The 24,261-nt window shown below is 36.0% G+C and overlaps 1 long non-coding RNA gene across 2 annotated transcripts; it reads right to left on the bottom strand.

Annotated features, from left to right (window-relative positions):
• Positions 1 to 35: 35 nt before the first annotated feature.
• On the bottom strand, positions 36 to 12,707 carry LOC110621787. 2 transcript variants are annotated; one of them, XR_006351793.1, is made up of 4 exons: positions 12,364 to 12,707; positions 11,613 to 11,676; positions 10,843 to 11,022; positions 36 to 162 (listed from the first exon to the last, which is right to left on the bottom strand). It is a non-coding gene; the product is annotated as an uncharacterized LOC110621787 (long non-coding RNA). The 2 variants fall into 2 exon arrangements; XR_006351794.1 differs by lacking the exon at positions 36 to 162 and having other exon boundaries at positions 10,888 to 11,022; positions 12,401 to 12,691.
• Between the last annotated feature and the right edge of the window lie 11,554 nt (positions 12,708 to 24,261).

Below are 24,261 nucleotides of genomic sequence, written 5' to 3'. Positions count from 1 at the left end.
GAAAACCAACAATTAAATTGTGCATTATATGTAAATGATAATCTGATAACTACATTCATTTTGGAACAAAATATTAACATAAATTTGAACTTGCCTGATATCAATGACAGTATCTTCTACTGGAGGGGGAGGTGGCGGGGCAGTATAACCAGGTTGGTTAGGCTGTTAATGAGAAATTATAGCAATCAGTATATGTATTCAGCCCTCATCCATATCAAAAGTGCATCATATTTGGAATATCTACCTATCCAACCACACTAAGTGTAAATTCAAACACATTCACCAAAAAAATTTCACAATGCAATTAGTTTTCAATTCTATACTAACTTTGATAACTTATAAATGGGACATTCTGTAATACCCGGCTAGACTCCGGTATCGGAATTCCTACCGTCCGGTGGAATCTCGGATGTCGGAGACCTCTAGAAGGGTAGAGGCATGTTTTATAAAATGTTTTCATGTATTTTAATGTTTTAAAGTATGAAACTAAATGAGTTTTTGCATGAAAATAGCATTGGAGGAAAACCCAGGTTCGGCCGCCGAAAGTCAAGTTCGGCCGCCGAACATGCATGCGTTTTGGAGGCACGTTAGGCCCCCGAAAGCATGAGTTAGGGAAGTTCAGGTTCGGCCGCCGAAAGTCAAGTTCGGCCGCCGAACATTTGCATGGATGCGGAGGCATTTTCGGCCCCCGAACGTGGCCTGGCCAGCCACTATATAAGGGGCACTTAGCCGAAATGGGCGAGCTTTCTCCCATTTTCGGCCACAGCAAGCTTCCGACTTTCCTTTTTGCAAACCTAGTGTTCTTCCTCCAAATCCCCACCATTTTTCTTGAGTTTTAAGCTTGCATTGAAGGTTTTGAACTTTTGAAACAAGTTTTGGAGCTTTGGGAACTCAGGAGCACATCTTCTTGGATCTCCAAGTTTAGGTCGTCTCCCTCTCGATCTTCAAGAGGTAAGAGCCGATCTTAAGCTCCTTATGTGTTTTCAATAAGTTTTATGCTAGATCGATGAGTAGAAATGCATGTTAGGTTATATGTGGAGTTATGGGTTAATCTTGATGTCTTGGACAATGTATGTTGTTTTTGTGTGTTTGAAGTGTTGTAGTTGGGGTATTTGATGTTTTGAGGCCCCTAGGAACTTGTATGCATGATTTAACTGAGGTATATGCATGATTGGTGAGTTTGGAGGCGAAAATGCATTTGGGAGCCAAGTTTCTGCCCTTCGGCAGAAACCAGGTTCGGCAGCCGAAGGCACTTTCGGCCGCCGAACATGGCTGGTGAGGCAGGCCTTTCGGCTGCCGAAGTTGCCCCCGAAGGGAGACTTTCGTCTCTGTCTGGGACTTTCGGCCGCCGAAGGTGCCGCCGAACATGCATGAGTTTCGTCTCTGTCTGGGAGTTTCGGCCGCCGAAGGTGCCGCCGAACCTGCCTGACTTTCGGCTCTGGAGGGACTTTCGGCCGCCGAACCTGCCGCCGAAAGTGCCCTGTCCAGCCATTTCTTGCATGTTGTTATGTGATTGTTTCATGATGTTTTAGGGGGTTTTTGGGGAATATATTAGAGTTATGTTATGTATGTTTGGTCCCTCATTGGAGTCCACCTGTGTAGGTTCGGACCCGAGGAACCGAGGACCCCAGCAGTGAGCCAGCTGCCACAGAGTTTGTCAGAGCTAGCCAGAGGTGAGTGGAATAAACCTTAAGTTTTAAATAAATGAAAATATGAATTTTGAGCATGATCCATGCATCATGAATGCCATGAGATATAATAGGTTGCTTGCATTAGTATTCACGAATATGTTGCATTGCATTTATGATGTTAATGTTGATGTGGATTGGTTATTGGATGATCCTTTAGTCCTCCTATGATATGATTGATGTTATGGCATGTTATGGTATGGAAGTCCAGGTTGTACCCATTCTACGTCCCTGGCACGATGTAAGAGAAAGTCCAGGTTGTACCCATTCTACGTCCCTGGCACAGTTGGTCCATATGATATGTTATGATAAGGGAAAGACCGGTTGACCCATTCTACGTCCCGGCACAGTTGGACCTATGTAGAGGACTATAGGTGACAATACCATCCGAGATGTGATTTGTTGTGATGTGTTGCATTCCATGAAAAGCATAAAATTTTAATATAATGTTTTATATTATTCTGCTCACTGGGCTTTGTAGCTCACCCCTCTCCCCTAACCCCAGATGTGCAGGTACAGGGTAGATCAGAAGGTTAGCCAGAGTTTTGAAGTATGTCTTATATATGTAATAGTTAGTTTGTGGACATGACAATTGATGAAATGTAAAAATATTCAGAATGTTATGTAATGAGGTTATTGAGGATAGAGTTGTGCTTGACCATAATGTATTGTTAATCCCTTTTGTCTATACATGATCTTATGTTATGATGTTTATGTAAACTAACTCAACACAGGCTGTTTTGCCTTTAAGGCATGATGAGATCCCACAGAGGGACTATGTTATGTATATGTTCAGGGTATGCTCAGGTTGAGTTAGTTAATGACAGTACGTATGAGGAAAAATTTTAAATTTTTATGTATGACTGTTGATCATGTATGGGATTAAACAGGTTTACAGGTTACATGTCAGGCTTGCTACGGGTCCCGGCGGCCTTAAGTCGACCCGGATCCTAGCGCCGGTAACGGTCCGATTTTCGGGTCGTTACAGAATGGTATCAGAGCCCTAGGTTCATATGGTCGGACCTAGAGTGTCGGGCTCATAGATGTTATAGAAGGTCAAGCACAATAGGAAGGTCATGTCCACTAGGATAGGATGTTGAGTCCTGTCTTGCATGATGATGTGAAATGCCATGACTTTATGCATGTGCATTAATGATATGCTATGCTATGTGATGTATGTGATGAGGGTTCATGTGTGCCCACATGAACCATATGATGCTAATGTTTGCTTGTTATGAGCTGTTTTTCAGAGAATAGGATGAGAGGAACTCGTCGATCTGCGCGGTTGACTGGAGTGCCACCTGAGGATGAGGGCACGAGCGCCCGTCCTCCTACATTGCCTAGGGCAATGTCTTGTAGAGCCAACAGAGAAAGAGTGTCAAGGGACCCTAGAAGGTCTTTTGATGCTAGCAGAAGGGGGACTGATAGAGGAGGAAGTTCTTCAGATGTGAGGGAGGTTATGGAAGAGGATCAGAGGAGGGATGGGAACCTGGATGTGAGCATGCAGGAAGAAGGGACAGGGGAGTCACAGGGAGGCGTTCAGGCCTCGGGGTATGGTTTTCCACCCCATTATCCACCCTTCCCACAGGGTTCAGGGTATCCGATGGGAGGTACATCGGATTACTCCAGCTTTCACCCCTACCCTACCTACATGCCTTATCCACCTTTCTATCCACCCTACACACAGTACCCAGCTTATCCACCCTCACCCTTCTATCCAAACCCGGCAAACCCCACCTCGGGGAATGCTGCACCTCCATCTCCACCACCTACAGAACCAGCAGCCCCAGTTACTCAACCTCCTAGACCTAGCTCAGTTGATGGGAGCAAGGTAAAGATGACAGACTACCTCAAGTTAGATGCTCCCAAATACAAGTCAGGGGATGACCCCTTTGAGTATCTGAGAGTGGTGAAGACGATAACTGATGAGCTAGGGGCAAGTGACAGTAGGGCCATTCAGATGGCAGGGTTCACTTTAAAGTGCAAGAAGGCACGGGAATGGTTCAAGTGTTATGTGGACCCGAGACTAGACGGTATGACGTGGGAAGAATTTGCGAATGAGTTCGCTGGATGGGCTTTTCCAGACAGTTCTAGAGAACTGAAAATGATTGAGTTTGAGCAACTAAGGCAGTCAGAGCACATGAGTGTAGAGGAGTTCACAGATAAATTCTTGGAGCTATTGCCTTTTTCAGGGCAAGCTCTAGATTCAGATACGAAGAAAGCTAAGAAATATGTTATGAAGCTGCATTCCAGGTACTCCTCGTTGGTTCAGTCAGCTGAGAGGGAAAGTTTCCACACTGTGGTGGATATGGCTCGAAGAATGGAAGCAAGTGCTATAGTTGAGGGGTCAGTGAAGCAGTCAGTGACCCAGTCTTCAGGGGTTAAGACCCCAGGCAGAGGAGGACCAGGTTTCTCTTCTCAGAGTTCAGGCAAGAAGAGGTGGGATAACACCACCAGGAAGTCGAAGAAGAATAAGTTTTGGAACAAGTTGAAATCCGGTCTGGGATTTGGCGGTGGCTCGAGCTCAGGCTCAGATGGTACAGAATGCCAGAGATGTGGAAGACCACACAGGGGAGTGTGTCGAGCTGGGACTAACACATGTTTCAGATGTGGACAGGAGGGACACATGGCTCGGGATTGTCCTAGAGCACCTTTTATGGGCCAGCCCCAGCAGACAGCTTCTGGTAGTGTGGCACAGCCAGCAGTTCCAGCCACAACTCAGGGCAGTGGCAGAGGTAGAGGGAGAGGGGCAGCCTCTTCTTCTGGTTCCCGAGGTGAAGGTCCATCAGCTCCAGCCAGGATCTTCACCATGACACAGCAGGAGGCTAACACATCCAACACCGTGGTGTCAGGTAATCTCGTCATTGGGTGTTCTGATGTGTATGCATTAATGGACCCGGGTGCATCTCATTCATTTATTGCTCCGAGAGCCGTTGAGAGGTTGGGTCTGATAGTCTCTGGGTTAGAGTGTCCCCTATGGGTCAGTGGACCCAAGTGTGACCCGTCAGTGGCAGTGTCAGTCTGCCAGTACAGTCCAGTTTTTGTTGAGGGAAGATGCCTCTCCGCCGACCTTGTGGTTCTAGATTTGACAGACTTTGACGTCATTTTAGGGATGGATTGGCTATCTACCCATGGTGCTACCTTGGACTGCAGGGACAAGGTAGTCAGGTTCAGAGATCAGAACGGGTCAGAGGTCGCCTTCAGAGGAGACAAGAGGGGCACACCTAGAGGTCTGATATCAGCTCTTCAGGCTCGTAGGTTGCTTAGGAAGGGATGTCAGGGGTACTTAGCTCATGTGAGAGAGCTAGACAGTCAGGTCAGGGAGCCAGCCTCGGTGCCAGTTGTCAGAGAGTTTCAGGATGTCTTTCCTGATGAACTTCCAGGTTTACCACCTGCTAGGGAGATAGAGTTCGAGATAGAGTTGGTACCTGGAGCTAGACCGATCTCTATCCCTCCCTACAGGATGGCCCCAGCAGAGTTAAAGGAGTTAAAAGAGCAACTGCAGGAGCTGGTAGAAAAGGGTTTCATCCGACAGAGTACCTCACCTTGGGGTGCTCCGGTCTTGTTTGTGAGGAAGAAGGATGGATCCCTTAGACTTTGTATCGACTATAGGCAGTTGAACAAAGTCACTACCAAGAATAGGTACCCATTGCCAAGGATCGATGATCTATTCGACCAGCTAGCCGGAGCAGGTTGTTTCTCCAAAATAGATCTAAGATCGGGGTACCATCAGCTAAGGATAAGGGATGAGGATGTGCCGAAGACAGCCTTCAGGACCAGATATGGGCATTTTGAGTTCCTTGTAATGCCGTTCGGGTTAACCAACGCCCCTGCAGCATTCATGGATCTCATGAACAGAGTATTCAGTCAATACCTGGATCACTTTGTTATTGTCTTCATAGATGATATCTTAGTGTATTCCAGGAATGCAGAGGAGCATGCCCATCATCTGCGGTTGGTCTTGCAGACTTTGAGGGAACATGGCTTGTATGCCAAGTTCTCTAAATGTGAGTTCTGGCTGAGGAGCATTTCGTTCTTGGGGCATGTAGTGTCAGAGAATGGTATTGAGGTAGATCCCAAGAAGACAGAAACTGTGGCTAACTGGCCTAGACCCACTTCAGTGACAGAGATTAGAAGTTTCTTGGGTTTGGTAGGTTACTACAGGAGGTTCGTTCAGGACTTCTCAAAGATAGCAGCTCCTCTAACCAGACTAACCAGGAAGAGTCAGAAGTTTCTGTGGACCGACCAGTGCGAGGAGAGTTTCGAAGAGCTTAAAAAGAAGTTGACTTCAGCACCAGTGTTAGCTCTGCCATCTAGTGGAGAGGACTTTACAGTCTTTTGTGATGCGTCCCGTGTGGGACTGGGTTGTGTACTGATGCAGAATGAGAAGGTGATTGCTTATGCTTCTAGGCAGCTGAAGAAGCATGAGTTGAATTACCCCACACACGACCTTGAGATGGCAGCAGTAATCTTTGCACTCAAGATGTGGAGGCATTACCTCTATGGGGTGAAATGTGAGATCTTTACAGATCATAAGAGCCTGCAGTACATCTTGAGTCAGAGGGATTTGAATTTGAGACAGAGGAGATGGGTGGAGCTGCTGAGTGACTATGATTGCAAGATTCAGTACCATCCGGGTAAGGCGAATGTTGTGGCAGACGCCTTAAGCCGGAAATCACTCGGTAGTTTATCCCACATATCGGCAGAGAGGAGGCCAGTGGTGAAGGAGTTCTATAAGCTTATTGAGGAAGGTCTACAGATGGAGTTATCTGGTACAGGTGCCTTGGTGGCCCAGATGAGAGTAACACCCGTGTTTCTAGAGCAGGTGGCTCAGAAACAGCATGAGGACCCGGAGTTAGTGAAGATTGCCAGGACTGTTCAGTCAGGCAATGATAGTGAGTTCAGATTCGACAGTAAGGGGATCCTCCGCTTTGGGAGCAGACTATGTGTACCAGATGATATTGGGCTAAAAGGAGACATTATGAGAGAGGCTCATAATGCAAGATACAGCATTCACCCCGGAGCCACCAAAATGTATCAAGATTTGAAGAAAGTTTATTGGTGGCCAGCGATGAAGAAAGAAGTGGCACAGTTTGTGTCCGCCTGCGAAGTATGTCAGAGGGTGAAGCTGGAACATCAGAAGCCGGCTGGAATGCTTAACCCGCTACCTATTCCAGAATGGAAATGGGAGAATATAGCTATGGACTTCGTAGTGGGGTTACCGGCGACGTCCAACAGATTGGACTCCATATGGGTGATTGTGGACAGACTCACCAAATCTGCTCACTTCATCCCTGTCAGGAGTGGCTACTCTGTGGACAAGTTGGCGCAGGTATATGTGGATGAGATCGTCAGGTTGCATGGGGTTCCTGTTTCGATAGTGTCAGATAGAGGGCCCCAGTTCACCTCCAGGTTTTGGCGGAGTCTGCAGAATGCCATGGGTACTAGGTTGGATTTCAGTACTGCCTTCCACCCCCAGACTGATGGACAGTCAGAAAGGACCATCCAGACCATAGAAGATATGCTCAGAATGTGTGTGCTGGACTTTGGCGGTTCTTGGAGGCAGCATCTACCTTTGGTGGAGTTTGCCTACAACAACAGCCATCATGCTAGCATCGGGATGGCTCCATATGAAGCTTTATACGGGAGGAAGTGCAGATCACCTGTTTGCTGGGAGGAAGTTGGAGAAAAGGCCTTGGCAGGGCCTGAGCTAGTAGAGATCACCAGCAGGGTGGTACCCATAATCAGAGAGAGAATCAAGACTGCTGCAAGCAGACAGAAGAGCTATGCAGACGTCCGCAGGAGACAGTTAGAGTTTCAGGAGGGGGATCTGGTATTGCTTAAGGTGTCTCCAATGAAGGGAGTGGTTCGCTTCGGGAAGAAAGGTAAACTAGCCCCACGATACATCGGACCCTTTGAAATCTTGCGAAGGATTGGGAATGTGTCGTACAAGCTGGATTTACCTGCTTCGATGGAGAGAATCCATCCGGTTTTCCATGTTTCAATGTTGAGGAAGTTTGTGTCAGATCCGAGTAAGGTTCTTAGTGAGCCTGATGTGGAGGTCCAAGAGGATCTCACCTATGTTGAACAGCCAGTACGGATCATAGACACCCAGATCAGAAAGTTAAGAAACAAGGAAATCCCGATGGTGAAAGTCCTATGGAACCACCACAACTTAGAAGAATGCACTTGGGAGACACGGGAGTCTATGCTCCAGCAATACCCTCATCTCTTTTAAGGTTAGATCCCTATGTGTTTATGTGCATATATATATATATATGTTGTGTTGTTTGCTATGCATGTGCTAGTTGAGGAACATTCGGGGACGAATGTTCTTAAGGGGGGGAGAATGTAATACCCGGCTAGACTCCGGTATCGGAATTCCTACCGTCCGGTGGAATCTCGGATGTCGGAGACCTCTAGAAGGGTAGAGGCATGTTTTATAAAATGTTTTCATGTATTTTAATGTTTTAAAGTATGAAACTAAATGAGTTTTTGCATGAAAATAGCATTGGAGGAAAACCCAGGTTCGGCCGCCGAAAGTCAAGTTCGGCCGCCGAACATGCATGCGTTTTGGAGGCACGTTAGGCCCCCAAAAGCATGAGTTAGGGAAGTTCAGGTTCGGCCGCCGAAAGTCAAGTTCGGCCGCCGAACATTTGCATGGATGCGGAGGCATTTTCGGCCCCCGAACGTGGCCTGGCCAGCCACTATATAAGGGGCACTTAGCCGAAATGGGCGAGCTTTCTCCCATTTTCGGCCACAGCAAGCTTCCGACTTTCCTTTTTGCAAACCTAGTGTTCTTCCTCCAAATCCCCACCATTTTTCTTGAGTTTTAAGCTTGCATTGAAGGTTTTGAACTTTTGAAACAAGTTTTGGAGCTTTGGGAACTCAGGAGCACATCTTCTTGGATCTCCAAGTTTAGGTCGTCTCCCTCTCGATCCTCAAGAGGTAAGAGCCGATCTTAAGCTCCTTATGTGTTTTCAATAAGTTTTATGCTAGATCGATGAGTAGAAATGCATGTTAGGTTATATGTGGAGTTATGGGTTAATCTTGATGTCTTGGACAATGTATGTTGTTTTTGTGTGTTTGAAGTGTTGTAGTTGGGGTATTTGATGTTTTGAGGCCCCTAGGAACTTGTATGCATGATTTAACTGAGGTATATGCATGATTGGTGAGTTTGGAGGCGAAAATGCATTTGGGAGCCAAGTTTCTGCCCTTCGGCAGAAACCAGGTTCGGCAGCCGAAGGCACTTTCGGCCGCCGAACATGGCTGGTGAGGCAGGCCTTTCGGCTGCCGAAGTTGCCCCCGAAGGGAGACTTTCGTCTCTGTCTGGGACTTTCGGCCGCCGAAGGTGCCGCCGAACATGCATGAGTTTCGTCTCTGTCTGGGAGTTTCGGCCGTCGAAGGTGCCGCCGAACCTGCCTGACTTTCGGCTCTGGAGGGACTTTCGGCCGCCGAACCTGCCGCCGAAAGTGCCCTGTCCAGCCATTTCTTGCATGTTGTTATGTGATTGTTTCATGATGTTTTAGGGGGTTTTTGGGGAATATATTAGAGTTATGTTATGTATGTTTGGTCCCTCATTGGAGTCCACCTGTGTAGGTTCGGACCCGAGGAACCGAGGACCCCAGCAGTGAGCCAGCTGCCACAGAGTTTGTCAGAGCTAGCCAGAGGTGAGTGGAATAAACCTTAAGTTTTAAATAAATGAAAATATGAATTTTGAGCATGATCCATGCATCATGAATGCCATGAGATATAATAGGTTGCTTGCATTAGTATTCACGAATATGTTGCATTGCATTTATGATGTTAATGTTGATGTGGATTGGTTATTGGATGATCCTTTAGTCCTCCTATGATATGATTGATGTTATGGCATGTTATGGTATGGAAGTCCAGGTTGTACCCATTCTACGTCCCTGGCACGATGTAAGAGAAAGTCCAGGTTGTACCCATTCTACGTCCCTGGCACAGTTGGTCCATATGATATGTTATGATAAGGGAAAGACCGGTTGACCCATTCTACGTCCCGGCACAGTTGGACCTATGTAGAGGACTATAGGTGACAATACCATCCGAGATGTGATTTGTTGTGATGTGTTGCATTCCATGAAAGCATAAAATTTTAATATAATGTTTTATATTATTCTGCTCACTGGGCTTTGTAGCTCACCCCTCTCCCCTAACCCCAGATGTGCAGGTACAGGGTAGATCAGAAGGTTAGCCAGAGTTTTGAAGTATGTCTTATATATGTAATAGTTAGTTTGTGGACATGACAATTGATGAAATGTAAAAATATTCAGAATGTTATGTAATGAGGTTATTGAGGATAGAGTTGTGCTTGACCATAATGTATTGTTAATCCCTTTTGTCTATACATGATCTTATGTTATGATGTTTATGTAAACTAACTCAACACAGGCTGTTTTGCCTTTAAGGCATGATGAGATCCCACAGAGGGACTATGTTATGTATATGTTCAGGGTATGCTCAGGTTGAGTTAGTTAATGACAGTACGTATGAGGAAAAGTTTTAAATTTTTATGTATGACTGTTGATCATGTATGGGATTAAACAGGTTTACAGGTTACATGTCAGGCTTGCTACGGGTCCCGGCGGCCTTAAGTCGACCCGGATCCTAGCGCCGGTAACGGTCCGATTTTCGGGTCGTTACACATTCCATGTGAATATTGAACATCAATTCAAATCCAATAAATATCAAGAAAATTTTCTCTTTTTTTATACGACTTTGAGGTCGAATTTATTTATAAATTTCCTGGAAATTGCACCTGCTGGTGCACTGGCAAGTGCACCAGCAGGTGCAATTTCCAGTGCACTTGCCAGTGCACCTGCTGGTGCACTTGCCAAGTGCACCAGCAGGTGCAATGCCAAGTGCACCTGCTGGTGCACCAACCAGTGCACCTGCTGGTGCACTTGGCCAAGTGCACCAGCAGGTGCAATTTGAAGTGCACCAGCAGGTGATTTGAAGTGCACCTGCTGGTGCACTTTGAAGTGCACCTATTGGTGCTCCTGGTACTGATAAATCTTTACTTTCATCCTTCTCCTGCTAGCACAAATAAAAAATGGCAATTCGACTCAAATCATATATCAATTAGGAAAAAATTTTATCACTCTGTAAGGAAGACTAATATACATACTTCAGGCTCTCCTTGATTAGCTGCAAGCTTTTTTTCGTACTTTTATCGAATATCTGATACAGTTTGACTATTACTGTCCCTGCCAATTTCTTCTATCTCATTCCCAATCTCTCTACTAGTAGAGCCGCCTCCAAATTTTTCTGCTAATTCATCCTCAAATTCTAAAGTTCGTTGTAGTGCCTGGACACAATTTTTGAAACAAAAGTAGCATTAGCACTTAGCAGATGCAAAACTGGCATCCTGAAATCAAAGAATTCTTGAGACAGGAATATTGATCATATTGTGCAGTGACATCTCATTAACATCACCAAAGAAAGGTAGAGGATAGGTACTCCAATTTTAATTGCTTGAAGCTAAGTCAGACAAGTAATAGCTAGCAAATACTCAGAAAAAAAAAATTTCCAGAACCCCAAGACAAGTGCTGGGAAAACTCCTTCAAGGGAATCCCCTAATAGTAATTTGCACTAAGCAGAACAAAATCCAATTTATTTTGGATGCAAGAAAAACAAATTATTAGACAGACAAGACGGCAAAGGTTAAAGTGGTGCAAAGATTTTATTTTAATGTTATTTAATCTAATTCAAAGATCAGTACAATGGTCAAACAGATGAAGTTTCAACACATTAGACAGTAGATGTGCCAATATGTTCAAAATAGTTTAAGATATACAACTTATTGCAGGTTTCACTGCTAAAGTAGAAAGGAAAGAATAGAATGGTTAAAAATATTAAATAATAGAACTCATAATATAGGTTTTCCAGAGTCTTTACCAGCAACAAAGTTCCAACATCTGGCTTCTCTTTGAGATTTTCGAGTATTCCCTCTAGTTGTTTCCTGAAAAGACAGACCATGTGAAACCTTTTACAGCAGGTACCACAACCACCTATAGAAATTATGCTATTCATGGTCCTTCCAAAATTAATTTCTCAGATTCTAACATGGTGGTGTAAACCTTTTTAGCCTTATTTTTCCTTTTAATATCTCAACCAGAGAATGGATATAGTATTTTCAGTTTAATATTACAGTAATATGTACAAGTCTAGTGGATGTGTTTAATTGGTCAACGACCTGGATATGACAAGCCTAATATTACAAGTCTATTAGATGTGTTTAAGTTGGTAGGCAACCTGGATTTAATGAACCTAAGGAGTAAAATCCAACATTATCCCAAACTATTATAAGCATGCTGCATCAAATAGAGTCTGAACAGATTTATATTTAACTTCCCTATGCAAGTTTAGATATGTCATCCAACTCCAAATTATCTTATTTCCATCTGGTCAAAACTAAAACACAGGAAGGGCTCACTAATCAAATGAATAGCATGGCACAGAACAAGTACCCATTTTAACTTCAGTAACTTGTCATAACCCAGTCTACAGGCATTTAACATGGTTCATATGTTCTGTTGCTTTTCATTTCTCTAGTTTTCTAAAATAAAATGTATAACCTGAGTCACACTGTTCAAGTTATTCAATCATGCAAGTAGTTCCTAGATTTCAAAAGAAATATGCAACCTACCAGTGGAGTGGGAAATTTGAAATAGATGGCGGCGAACCTTTGATGGCGGCGGACGTTGGATGCCTGCGGCAGTGAACGAGCGTTCCGTTGGACGCAAGTTCAGATTTCAGTGAGCACGTGGACAGTGATGCCGAGAAAGGGCGCACTTGTCGACGGTGGATGGCGGCGAACCGTTGATGGCGCCGGACGATGGATGCCGGCGACAGTGAACGACCGAGAAGAAGTTGGAGGGAAGTTCAGATTTCAGAGTGATTTTGATTTTGATTTTACAAGCAAAGGATTTAGGGATTTCATTTAGGTCTTTGTATTTGGCTCCAAAAATTCACTTACGGATTTCTAACGGGAAAAGGGTCCGTTAATATTTCACTAACGGATTTCTAAAGGATGGTTCCATCCGTTGGTAGACAATACAATTAAAATTATCCGTTAGAGTTAACCGTCAGTATCACTAACAGACTTCAATCCGTTGGTGAATCCGTTAGTATCACTAACGGACTTAAATCCGTTGGTGAAGTCCGTTAGTGATCCGGTGGATTCTTGTAGTGTTTATTAACCCGTGATGCATTGATAAAATTCACTGGAAGAATATATTGCAGAAAAGACTCCTTGTGTATTAAAATATATTGAAGGAGATGCATGAAAAGTCGGTATAGTATATTGATATGGTGTTGTCACACCATAGAATTGAGATATCCTTGGTGATGGAGCTATCATAGGAGTGAAATTAGTTGTATGATATTGTTTTTCACTACCAAAATCAAATAAAGAGTGTAAATTCCACTCAGTTGATGAACTAGACATTAAAGGATTAAAATGATACTCATATTGTGGTGGAGGGACTTGCAATACAATTTCTCATGGTGGCATATCAACTGGTTTATGCGTCTCTAACATACTTCGTCTCCTTCTTCGTTGTTGTTCCAATGGAGGATTAACATAGGGTATTTTTATAGGAGGAGGAGTTAGTTAAAATAAATGAGGGGTCAACACTCAATTCTGCTCATTTATTGCCCCCATCATACTGAAAACTCTTTGTCAAATCAAATGATGAGATCAGAGGATGATTTTGGTAGGATATATATAGAATGGAGTTCACCTTGTAAGAAGTAGAAATTATTAGTCTCGTGATAAAACATAAAAATATCACATGGAGGAAAATAGTTAAGAATTAAATATAGACATCGTGACTCTAACTTGTGCATCTTACGGAAAAATCTAACATCTTGTTCTGTGGACAAACCAATATATGCATTCGGAGTGTGGTCATATGGTTATTGTAAGGGAGGATCAAAAGCAACAAAATATAGTGATCATTCAATATGATAATATAATGTGCACGTTTGACTGACCAATTATTATCAAGTTGACTATGTAAATCAATGGCAAACAAGGAATCATCCCGTTGTGGAGCCAAAGTGATCAGTTGGTCCATACCAATTGGCAGAGACAACGATCTAGTTTATACCATTCTATAATGTGGAAGCATATAATTAGCACAATTGATCTCTAAATCATCATGTTGTGGAGCCAAAGGGATCGGTTGTTCTATACCAAATTAACGGATATAACAATCTAGTTGATGTCATTTTATGACGTGGAAGCATATAAGTGGTATAATTGATATCCAAATACGCCTTCCATTTAAACAATAATCGAGCAAATTATTCTCAACTAATCGATATAGTTTCTAAATCATCTACAACCCACACAAACAGTATTAAAGGAAACAATCAGTTTTTTAATTAGATATACATATAAAGTTTTTTGTTTATATTTATATTACTTGATGTAGACATTGTTGATCTAATTGTATTCATAGTTGTCCTAACAAATGCTTAGGTGTTTGAGCTGTGCTTAATGGAACTTTCCACCTATTTAAAAAATATATAAAACAATCAAACTTTATACTTATAATTATTAAAAAAGATTTATTAATTAATATGTGTAAATAATACTAAATTCATATGATGTATCTATAGTCAAAGATCGTGATGTATGAATCAGTGGACAACTATAGGAATTCTTTCCCATGACCATAGTTGCATAAGCATCATACAACCTCCAATTTGAGATATCATTGGATTAGTTGCACGATACATTTCTCTATACAACCATGCTAAGCAAACTCTCCCTCAACTAAAAGTGCATATAGTTTTTAAATGTCCCAATAGTGGCAAAAACATTAGATGAACAAAATTGATAGTCTTTTCATTAAATATAAGATATCCTAGGCATCTTAGTATGCATAGTACTTACCACAAAATATGGTGCACCTTCTGCAATATTATAAAAAATATTTTTTCGACCATACCACAGAGATTCGAGATCCATATATGACATCTCATGGAAAAATTATTCTTAATAATCGACTACATAAAGCCTCCTAATCATACTCAAGGTGTCCTATGATTGGTTGGCTATTAATACGCAAGCCAATTATAATTGTAACATCTTGTAATGTTATACTTACTTCACCAACAGTCAGGTGAAATATATGGGTTTATGGCCTCCAACACTTTACTAGAGCAGTGTTTAGAGTATGATTAACCTCAATTAACCCTATACTTGTAATTCCATAAAAACTCAAAAGATCATGAATATAGAATTAATTTAATATCTATGTTTGTGTACATTTGAGCACTAGCTCCCCATCTACAAAATAGTTGCTATATATCATCTTGACAATTAATTAAATTAAAAAGGATAAATTACACTTTAGTCCCTAAATTTTAGCGTAATTAATGCATTGATCCATATATTTTTAAAATTGAACGCTTAAATCCCTCTATAATCAGTCTGTACAAACAAGAAGTCCTTCTATCCATAATTCCATTAGTCAAGAGGTTAGAAGGAGAATAAATATTTCAAGTACCTAAAATACCCTCATGAACACTTAAATCTTGCTAATGTGGATGAAGCATTTTATATTATGTAAACTACACTTAGTCCCTGAGTTTTAGCGTAATTAATATATTAGTCCTTGTATTTTTAAAATCAAATCCTTAAATCCCTCTATATTTAATCTATTTAAAATTACAATTCTTTCATCCATTATAGACATTAGTTCAAAACTAGTGGATGGTCAAACTTTTGAAAGTATAATTTCTTCCTAAAATACTTTTTGTAAAAATCTATAATCTATTTAGAAATTACTTGGTACTACTAAAAAATGGCTAAAGTTGCAAGTGTTTTCTAAAAGTTTTGAAATTATCAACTACTAGAGTATTTTAATAAATATAAATTGAAGAACAAAAAGTGTTAAAATTTAGTTGAATATGATAATCTAGATAAAAGTTAATGGAGAATTAAGTGTTCTTTCAAATGAAAAAAAATTATAAAAATGTTTCAATTTTAATAAATGAGGAAAAATGGATGAAACCCTAACTCCTTAATATTTTTAATTTAAAAAGGGGACAAAAAAGATATTTTCATACTTTTAATTGCAAGAAATGGATGAAAGAATTAGAATTTAAATGGATGGATTATAGAGAGATTTAAGTATTCAATTTTAAAAATATAGTGACCCATCCATTAATTATACTAAAATTTAAGGACTAATATATAGTTTACCATTTAAAAAGAGTAATAAAGATATTTTTACACTTTTAATGGTAAAAATGGATAGAAGGACCTCCTATTTGAACACACTGATTATAGAGGGATTTAAGTATTCAGTTTTAAAAAATATAAGGATCGATCCGTTAATTATGCTAAAATTTAGGGATCAAAATGTAATTTATTTTTAATTTTAAAACATTAAATAATTATTGGAAAAAATATACTTATATTACGGTACTTTATGTTTCACATAGATATTATAATTTTTACAAAAATTGAAATTTACTTTTAAATTATACGAGGAATACTAAAATATAAAACTTTCTTTTTTAATTTATATTTGTCTTGAAATTATATCTATTATTAAAACATCAAATAAATCTAAATAAAATTAAAGATAGATTACACTTTAATCCTTAAGTTTTAATGTAATTAACATATCGATCTTTGTATTTTTATTAAACACTTAAATCTCTATATAATTAATCCGTCAAAATTGGAGGTTATTCCATCTATAATTCTGTTAGTTAACCAATCAAAGGGAAAATAAATATTTTAAATACCTAAAACACTCTCATGAACACTTAAATCCTTTCTAATATAGGTAAAAAATTTTATATTATATAAACGAAACTTTAGCGTAATTGACGGATTAGTCCTTGTATTTTTAGAACTGAATCCTTAAATCCCTCTATATTTAATCCACCTAAAATTACAATTCTTTTGGCCATTATAGACATTAGCTCAAAACTAGTGGATGGGTCAAACTTTTGAAAGTACAATTTATTCCTAAAATATTCTTTATAAAAATTTAAACCTGCTTAAAAGTTAATTAGTACCACTTAAAATTAGTTAAAGTTGTAAGTATTTTCTTAAAGTTTTGAAGTTATAAATATTGAAGTATTTTAATGAATGGAAAATTGAAGAATAAAAGCGTTAAAAATTAGTTAAATGAGATATTATAGATAAAAGTTAATAGAAAATTAAGTTTTCTTTCAAATAAAAAATGAAAAATAAAAATATTTAAATTATAATAAATAAGAACAGACCGATTATAGATGGATTTAAGTATATAATTTTAAAAATATAAAGACCGATCCATTAGTTATGTAAAAACTTAAGAACTCAAGTGTAATTTATCTATTTAAAAATGGTAATAAAGACATTTTTATGCTTTTACCGGCAAAACTGGATGGAAAGACCTATAATTTAGACAGACTGATTATAAATAGATTTAAATATTCAATTTTAAAAGTACAGTGATCGATCCATTCATTATGCTAAAACACAGAGGATAAAGTGTAATTTACCCAATTAAAAATAATGTTATTATTTAGTTTTTTTGAAAAATTATAACAACATACATATTACAAACCTAGTGATGCCAAATAGATTCTAATCGGTAAATATTTTGGATTAAGATGGTCTGGTTGCATAAAATGTCCATGATTAATCCCTCAAGAAACATTATGAATATGTAAATTAATTGTCCATGATTTTTCCTAAGAGTTGTTATTTTTTTTTCATGCAGTACTTGGAGTGGAACCCAAAATAATAATATAGATACTCCCCCCTTTCAATAATAATTATATTTATTGTACATATTCAGATGGAAATGAGTATTATGCAGGGCTACAACACGAATGGATATACCGTTTAAATGAGGCTAAAAATTTAGTTGCAAACTTATGATTAAATAGGCACCCTAGTTATTCGTGATCATTCCTTAATTATGATAAGCCGAAGCAATATCAGATTATGAATCAATTATCACATATATTAAAAAGGAAAATAAGTTCATTGGTATTATATGCTAAGGTTAGCAAGCAACCAAATATTAGCTATTGCCTTAGCTATTGGAAAAGAACTTACATTAATTAAAGAGCAAAATCTTCTTTTTAATAGCATTTAAAAATAAGATGATGAAATATCTGATGAATAATGAATTATAAATAATACTTTCGTTGTAAGACTAATTATGTTTCAACTTTCATCATTTGACATTTCCTCCCCATAGGCTTGAGCTTCTTTAACTTTATGTATTATTTCTATCCTTGTTAGTTTAATCTTAATACTATTTTTTTTTTCTCTAATGCAATATAAAGCATTACGTAGCTCATTAATATTATTGCATGCTATATTATTTACTTAAAATGTAGTGTTCAAACTCCCAAGTCTCGAGCATCTTCTTGTAAAATAAATACATGGTGTTCTCTATAATTCCATTCTTATTGCATTAACTATATATATTTACTTGAAATTTTTTGAACTTCTAAGTTCAGAGCATCATCTCGCAGGACAAATACATATTATTCTCTATAGTTATACTCTTGTTGCATTAAATAAAATATCCTATCATCATTATGTTATCTATGGTCAAAACGATATCGAAATTCATCTTCAAGTATCCAAAACCAGCCCATTGCAAGAACATATGGCTCGAAGTGTATGAAATGGACATTATTATAATTTTTTAAATAACAAATTTTAATAAGAAAAATTTGTTTGTCCCTGAGTTATAACATAATTAATGAGTTTATCTTTCTATTTTTAGAACCCAACACTCTAATCCCTAAAGTTTAATTTTGTCAAAATTAGAGGTCCCTCCATTCAATAATTCTATTAAGTCAATGATTTTAGCTTGGTCAAAAGAAAGAAATTAAAATATAGATCTAAAAATACCCTTATCAATGAAAAAAATTACTTCCACCCTTCAAATTCTCAAATCCACTTCATCCCTCTTCAAATTCCTAAATCATCTTCATCTTCTGTAAATTTCTTAATTCATTATTCATGTCTTGTCGAAAGAGATGGAGGAGCTTTACAATGATCAAATCCATTAATATAAGGTTTAAAAGGTTGGAATACTCTCTTGAATATATTGTAAGAGCAAATCTTCGATCAACATCTCAATAACTATGTTTAGATTGTACACTTGAGTGCATTTAGAAAATGAGGCAACTTATTGTAAGACTTTTTCCAATTATCAAAAACACATGTTACTACTTTCTTCTTAACATATCATGTTTTTTTATATGAAATCTCATAATTAAAATTTTTCCTTATAGCTTTGATTATGATATTAACTTTCAACTTTGGTTCTTTACTAATCATTTCTATAATATACTCACTTATCAATTGAGAATCTAGTTGTTTACGGTCTTGTGAAAGCATGAGTGCACAATATATTTGCGGGCTCTTGTAAATACTTATTATCTGGTTAGGACTAAATATTCTATTCATTGCTTGCAACCTCCACCCGCATCCATCCTCAGATCAAATACACTTAACAACTCAATAAGTTGGTTGTGATTCAATAACCGAATATGCAACGTTATTTTTTTATTGAGAATTATTTCGCAGCATATTGAACATCTTGTTTTAATTTGAAGTGCATATAACATAACTCGAAATTGTTATTTAGAGTTATTGATTGTTGTGATTAAAGATAATTCACTTTTATAATATCCAAATATACTCCAGTGTAGTGGGATGATGGAAAATTAAATCCCATGTATACGCATTTACATGAGGACTATGTGGAACATTTATATTTAAATCTATTAACTCATTACTTAAATTTCTATATTCATCCATATTCTCACTTCTTTGAATGCCCTTATCATCAAAACAATCATCATCATCTTCATCATCAATTTCCAATTGGGTGAAGGATGCTCATTATTTACCCATAGATCTTCAAATAATTGTATGCCCTCATTGTCTCTCAAGTCCATATCCAATTGATTGTCATGTAGATTTGAACATGAGACATAGTTGAAATGATCGACAAACTCACATTCTTGACTAGTAATTTTTATTATTGGTTCACTAGGTCTATATTAATCATTAGTATATATGCCTACCGGAAGAGGATAATCTACATGACTATTAGAATCACTAGATTGAGTGATTTTCATGTGTTGATAAGAAGTGTTGTACTCATATAGTTGACTTAATTCAATATTGTTCATATTGCTTGCATTATTAATCCTTTGATTGTTCATTTCTTGCACCAATTCAGTTGCAGCAATTTCATCTTTATTTAACTCAACAAAAAACTTCAATATAATTATAATTTTGGATAGAATTTATATTATTAAATATTTACCTCAGTGTCATCATCATCTCTAATAAAGTAAAGATGACTAATACATTAATCTACAACCAACTATAGGATTCTTATAAATAACTCTAGAAACCTTCTCATCAATACCCAAACCTATTGTAATTGATATCTTATTAATTAATTAATTAAAAGTTGGTTTACTTGAGAATTTAATTTGTCTTATCTTTGCATCCCCATTGCCAATATCATATTGAAAGTTAGATATCCCAAAATTCATTTGACCTACGATGAACGATATATCTGATGACATTTTATGATACCTATAAATAAAAGATCAATTATATGTCTTTAATATTTTTCATTGTGAATTTATTATTCAAACTTCATATACCCATTTTTCTTGTCAATGTTAAAAACATGGCTATAATGAGAATTTTTAAGAATTTAAAATTATTAATAATTAAATACACCAATTATAAACCGCTTGAGATACAAATAAATTTTGCTTCACTATTTCTAAACTTGCTATATTTATATTCTTATATTTTAAAATAAATATTAATACTAACTCATTATAGGTGTTAATATGTTTTCATCCCTAAATTTCCGCTAACCTATTAAAATAACACAAGGGCATTTTTTCATTTAAAATATCAAAATTTTTTATCTGTGTTATTTTATATAATGTATTAATTATTTCTTGTAAATGTTTATTAATATTGTTCACGTACTTCACTAATCCAAATGACAGGTTCATTCTTACTTCATAAATATTTTCTCACATTGTTTTAATTTTAGCTTTAATATATGCACCTCGCAAAATTTTGAAAATCATATATGCTATAACTATCTAAGTATTAGAAAAAAAAAAAAAGAAACATCATTTTTTAATATCAATAAGTTATCTTTTGTCCAATTTATTTGAGATTTAAGAATAATTACAATCATTAAAATGAAATCAACATAAATTATTGGAAATACAATAACTTAATATTCTCATTATACCATATAAAATATAAAGTAAAGATTCACAGGGCTGAACCTTTATTCCATCTTCAAAGTCACCTGCCATGCCCTCTGCCACGCCCTCAGAAAGGAGCGTGGCAAGCGTTGAAAATGCCACTACTAATGGCATTTTCAACACTTGATGTTACACTAAAATGCTACTGGCAGTAGCGTTTTTAAAAGACAACATTATTTTAGTAACTAGTTTTCATTGCACATTAGAGCAAAATTAAAAGAAAGATGGAGCACTTAGATGAGAAGAGGAAAGTTTGATTAGAAGAAATGATAAGTGCGCATCAAATAACACTTGATAATTCTATTTATAAGTAAGGAAATGGAAAAATATTTAGATTGATATTTAATTTTATCATTAAACAATATTTATTTGTAACCCTAGTAAAAACCATTCAAAGTTGGCCATTTATATTCAATAACTATAAAATTTTCATTTTCTTAATTATTATCTTTTAAATTATTTTGAAATATCATAATAATTCATGGTATATTAGCCAAGAGAGGAATTTCAACCACATTATACATATATTAGTAAAGGAAAGTGTATATTAAAAAAGATAGAACAAAATATATTTCATTGAAATTCTCTTCACTCATGATCTTAAGAAGAATGGTGAAATTGATTTTTCAGTAAATTCACTCAAACAACAATATTTCTAATTTATTCATCAAATAATTCCTACTACTAGTTTTTAAAGTAGTGTATAAAACTAGAATATAAAGATAAAAAGATCTCCAACAATATCTTTACGGAGAGGAATAATATGTCTTATACTCCTTTTATTTTCATCGAAATATTTTTCCTTTGAATTTTACTCGTAAAAAGCTTTTAATGTTACTATTTTATTATGTATTCTATAAGAATATTATACTCTTTTTTTTCACTGTGAATTTTTTTCTCAATAATTTTTTTCTAACAAAGTTTTGTATAAGATATATTATTTAATATATGGATATATTAGAACTTATTTTGATAAGTAGAAAAGGAAGAGGGAGGAAAATAAAAGTGGAAAATAAAGTGTAATATCCCCCGTATCTTATTTAGATAAGAGAGGAAAATAAAGAGAGAGAAATAAAGAGAGAAATGAAAATAAACATTATTTTTCTTTAAATATTTTCTCTCTATTTTGGAGAGAAAATAAAAATGTAAAAGGAAAAAGTTTATAACTAAATATAAGTATGAAAAATAAAATAATTTCCTTCCTTTATTCAAACATAAAAAAGAAAAGAAAATGTGAAAAATGAAAAAAATATCCTCCTTTTGTTTTCTTTCATCCCTCATAATTTATCTAAACATAATATCAAGAGAGATATTAATCGAGAATATTCATTTCCATGGGAGTGAGCAATATTCAGTTTAAATCAAAATAATCAACTGCACTAAATAAATTTTGAATTTTAGTTCGGTTTTATTTTATTTTCAATTTGATTCAATTTTTATTTTAAAATTTTTTTATTATTTCAATCCGGTTTAATTTTAATTAAAAAAATTTGATAAAACCAAATAAATAATTATTTTTGGATGATTTTATATGAATAGTTATATGACCTTGAAGTTTTTCTTTTTCTTTTTTTTTTTAGTTTTTATAGTTTTCCATTTAAAATTTGTAATGTTTTCTTACCTGTATCGTTTAACGATTATTGTTATAAAAAAATAAAGTTGAAATAATTCAATTAAATTATTAAATATTAAAAATAAGGTCTAAAATTAAAAAACTATTAAAAAATTAAATTAATCAAATTAAATCAATTCAAATTAGAGCGGTTCATTTTGATTCGATTTTTCGTTCAGTTTGATTTAATTTAATTTTTAAAAATTATAAAAATTTAATTTTTAAGTTTATTTGGTTTGATTCTTTTTTGAACTAAATCGATCAAATGGTTACCTCCTATATTTGCATGCATATTATCAGAGGCATTGTATTTGATATAAAATACTTGAAAGTTGAAATAATTAAAGGTGAGCATTTAACATTTTAAATAAAAAAAAATAAAGAATCAAATCTTTTTTTTTTTAAATTTGGTTCAATTTTTTGATTGATTGATTTGGCTTTAGTTTTTATTTTAAAAAATTTCATTGTTTGGTTTGGTTTGATTATTAATTAAAAAAACTAAAAACACCAAACTGAATAGAAATTTAATACTCTCTTAAAGTGCAACGTTGTGCCTATATATACATATATATATATACACACACATAAACCCTAAGACTCTTTCTTTTCCCTAATCTCTAATTGTCAGAGTTGTACCGCTCCTCCTTCACTTATCTCATTTGTTGATTCATTCCCATGAGCGGAGGCTCGACTTCAAGCACCTTCCTTTAAGCTCTGAACTGAAAGTTGAAGGCTTGGTTGCAGTCATCTATATATATATAATTTTAATTATTAAAATAAATTTTTATATGATCATTATTATTATATTAAATTTTAATTATATTAAATAATTAATATTAATATTATTTTTATAATTATTTATAAATTTTATATATAAATAAATAAATATAATTAATATAATATATTTAATAATAAACCCTACTACTGCACGGTAATACGTAATGAAGAATTACGTAAATTGAAAATATAATTAATATAATATATTTAATAAATCTTACTATTCATTACGCGGTATTGGTAAACGGTAATACGTAAATTGATAAATTAATTTAATTTTTAATTTTTTAATTATTAAAAATTAGAAAAACTTTCAATTATTATAAAATTTAACATTCTACCACCGCATGTTTAGCTTGCGGTAAAATTTTTAATTATTAAAATTAAATTTAAATAAATTTCTACCGCACGATCAAATGTGCGGTAAAATTTTATTTTTTTTAAAAAAATTGTTTTTTACAAAATTCACATTCTACCGCATTTTATAAGTGCGGTAAGTTTTACCGCATTTATAAAATGCGGTAGAGGTCTGATTCACTCTGATTCAGGAAAATTTTTTCCGCGAACCAGGATTTAAGAAATATATATTTTTTTAACTTTATTTTAAAAAAAGCCCAAAATTAGACTAGAAGTGTCTCCTCATCTCTCATTCAAATTTTCCTGAGCTCAACTTGATCTCATCGACAGGAACCATGCCAATAATTTGTCTTCATAAACTTTATTTTTTCTTAATTTTTTGTGTAATAGGTCCATTTGTTCATTGCATGTACTTCTTCTCTTCTGCTCTTAATCTGTTGTAATGAGTTTGTCTTGATTTTTTTTTACTATAGATTTAGGTGCACTTAATTTTTTTTAATGAGT

Source organism: Manihot esculenta, chromosome 8 (genome assembly GCF_001659605.2).
Source record: "Manihot esculenta cultivar AM560-2 chromosome 8, M.esculenta_v8, whole genome shotgun sequence".
In the NCBI taxonomy this organism is placed as follows: domain Eukaryota; kingdom Viridiplantae; phylum Streptophyta; class Magnoliopsida; order Malpighiales; family Euphorbiaceae; genus Manihot; species Manihot esculenta.
This window is presented reverse-complemented; position numbering and strand designations above follow the sequence as displayed.